General features: G+C 37.1%; 1 protein-coding gene and 1 pseudogene across 2 annotated transcripts in view; both read right to left on the bottom strand.

Moving 5' to 3' along the window:
* LOC105744082 overlaps nt 1–337 on the bottom strand; it is a 1,916-nt pseudogene extending 1,579 nt beyond the window's left edge.
* The window catches only part of Stx17 (syntaxin 17), a 110,678-nt gene that overhangs the window by 22,863 nt on the left and 85,471 nt on the right, over nt 1–2,344 (bottom strand). The gene's annotated exons all lie outside the window — the stretch shown is intronic.

The raw sequence follows: 2,344 nt of genomic DNA, 5'->3' as shown, positions 1-2,344 counted from the left end.
CCTCCTCCTCCTCTTCCTCTTCTTCCTCTTCTTCCTCTTCTTCTTCTTCTTCCTTTTTTTTTTTTTCTTCACCAAAGGTATATGGGATGTCTGCTCTTGGCTTACAGTCCTAGAGGGAGATATGGCCCTTACAGGAGAATTATTAGCAAAATAATTCCCATCATTTACAATTATATATTGAGTCTCTGGTTCTTTGACTACCTCCTTCTTCTTCTTTTTCTGTGGAAGCCCAAGGTCCAGGTCTACTTTCTGAGTCTTGGTGATCATTTCTGCAGGACAAACTACCCTGCCTCCATGTGAGAGCCCGCTCAGCCATCACAACTTAGGTACTTGTTGAGACAATAATTTTAACTGTTTGACGTTGTCAGTGAATTTGCAGTCAAAGTACAATTTCATCAGGAGACTATTCAAAATTTGAAATATTACATGCTGTTTTAGGTATAACTTAGGTATGTGATTTTATAAATAGAATGACTGTTGTAACCAAATCAGCATTACTTTGTAGTTTTCTCCTAGTGGTAAGTAATTATATGTTTAGTCTATTTGGTATCCAATCAATTGAGAAGTTTTAGAAATGAACTTCACCTGCTATTTCTTCTGCTTCATCCTCTGGATCTATCCTATTCTTTTTCATTTCCTCTATACACATGGTTCCTCAAATTCTGTTCATCTTTGTATACCAGTCTGCTTCTTACAGAGAATGTTAATTGTTAGCAAACTGGATAAATTACCTTATTCTAACAAGCACTCAGTTCCTCTGGTGATATATAAACCCAAATTTATTTAGCATAAACAGCTATGTCGGGCTGGTGAGATGGCTCAGTGGTCTAAAGCACCTACTTGGAACAAGCTTGGTAAAGCACAGGGACCGCAGTTCGATCCCCCAGCACCACATGCCAGCCAGCCCCGCCCCCTGGTGGGCTGAGCTGGCCACACACACACACTAAATAAATAAATAAATGTTTTTTTTTTTTTTTTTTTAAAACAGCTATGTGGCAGAAATACAAAAAAGACAATAATAAAATAAAAATTAAAGCAAGTATTAGATTTTTGTTATACAGTATTGTGAGAAAACCCAGAATTTTAAACTTTTGCTTAATATGGAATTGTTGGTGATGGGCAATTCAAAGAGAAACAGTAAAGAGACAATGCTGGCTACTCTTTAGAAAATCCAGCTTATCTTTACTGTTCTTACTGCCATCAGAACTGTCACAACATCTGGGTACACAGGATACCTCCTTAATGACACAGATTGGGAAACCCACTTTCTCTGCATATGCATAGACAGTATCAGATAAAAACACCCTTTATCCTCACCAATCAGCAAACTAATAATGCAAACAGTAACTACAAACTAATGAAAAATACAGTTCCCAAATACTCTCCAACAAAGGGCTGAGTGCTGTTGGTCATCCACAGTGAAGTAATTACAGCATATCTGAAATGACAAAATTATCTCTACAAGGATATTTATATAAAATATTTATGAATAGTTTATTATGTGTGAAACATTGTGCTAGCTACTAAGGAAACAAACAGAGCAAGGGTATCCAGAAACTGTAGATGATGGGCCTGTTTTTTTTCCTCCAACTTTAAAAAATGCTTCTGCAGGAAGGCCAAATAGTTCAGCAGATTAAAGTGCCTGCAAGCAGGCACAGGGGCCAAGGGGTTTGATCCATGCTGGCCCCACCCCTGGGTGCACTGAGACAGCAATTGAGATTGGGTGTGGTGGCGCATGCTTGTAATTCCAGCTCTTGGGAGGTTGTGGATCAGTATGAGTCCAATCTAGCAGTGAGACCCTGAATACCCTGCAGACCTTCCCTAAAATGCAAAAAAAAAAAAAAAGAAAGAAAGAAAGAAAAAGAAAAAAAATACCTCTGCAAATTACTAACTCATTAGCACTAAAAATATAAATTTAAAATTAATCTGGATGTTTCTGGAAATAGAAAAAATGGACATGGATAGCATCCTTAATATTTTATTTAATCTGTAATTATACTCCTCTATTTCCATTAGGATTAAAACCGTCTTATGATATACAAAATGTAATAAGGTAGAATAAAGTTAAAACACAAACAAAATAAAACAAAGGCAGCAAGTATAAAATAAGGACAGTATAACTTAAAAATTAACTTTTTGGAATTAAAAATTTTGGCTTTAAGATTTCTAGTAGGCATCTTAAGTAGGGAACTTTTTTTTTTTTTAGTACAAGGTCTATAGGGTCTCACTACACAGATCTGACTAGTAGTGATCCTCCTGTTTTCTGCCTCCCAAGGTCTGGGATTACAAGTGTGTGCCACCACGCCCAGTCTCAATCACCATCTCAGTGTGTCCCAGGGGCAGG

Source organism: Octodon degus, unplaced genomic scaffold (genome assembly GCF_000260255.1).
Source record: "Octodon degus isolate 3935 unplaced genomic scaffold, OctDeg1.0 scaffold00221, whole genome shotgun sequence".
Taxonomy (NCBI): Eukaryota; Metazoa; Chordata; class Mammalia; order Rodentia; family Octodontidae; genus Octodon; species Octodon degus.
The sequence above is the reverse complement of the archived record's forward strand: the minus strand, read 5'-3'. Positions and strand labels throughout refer to the sequence as shown.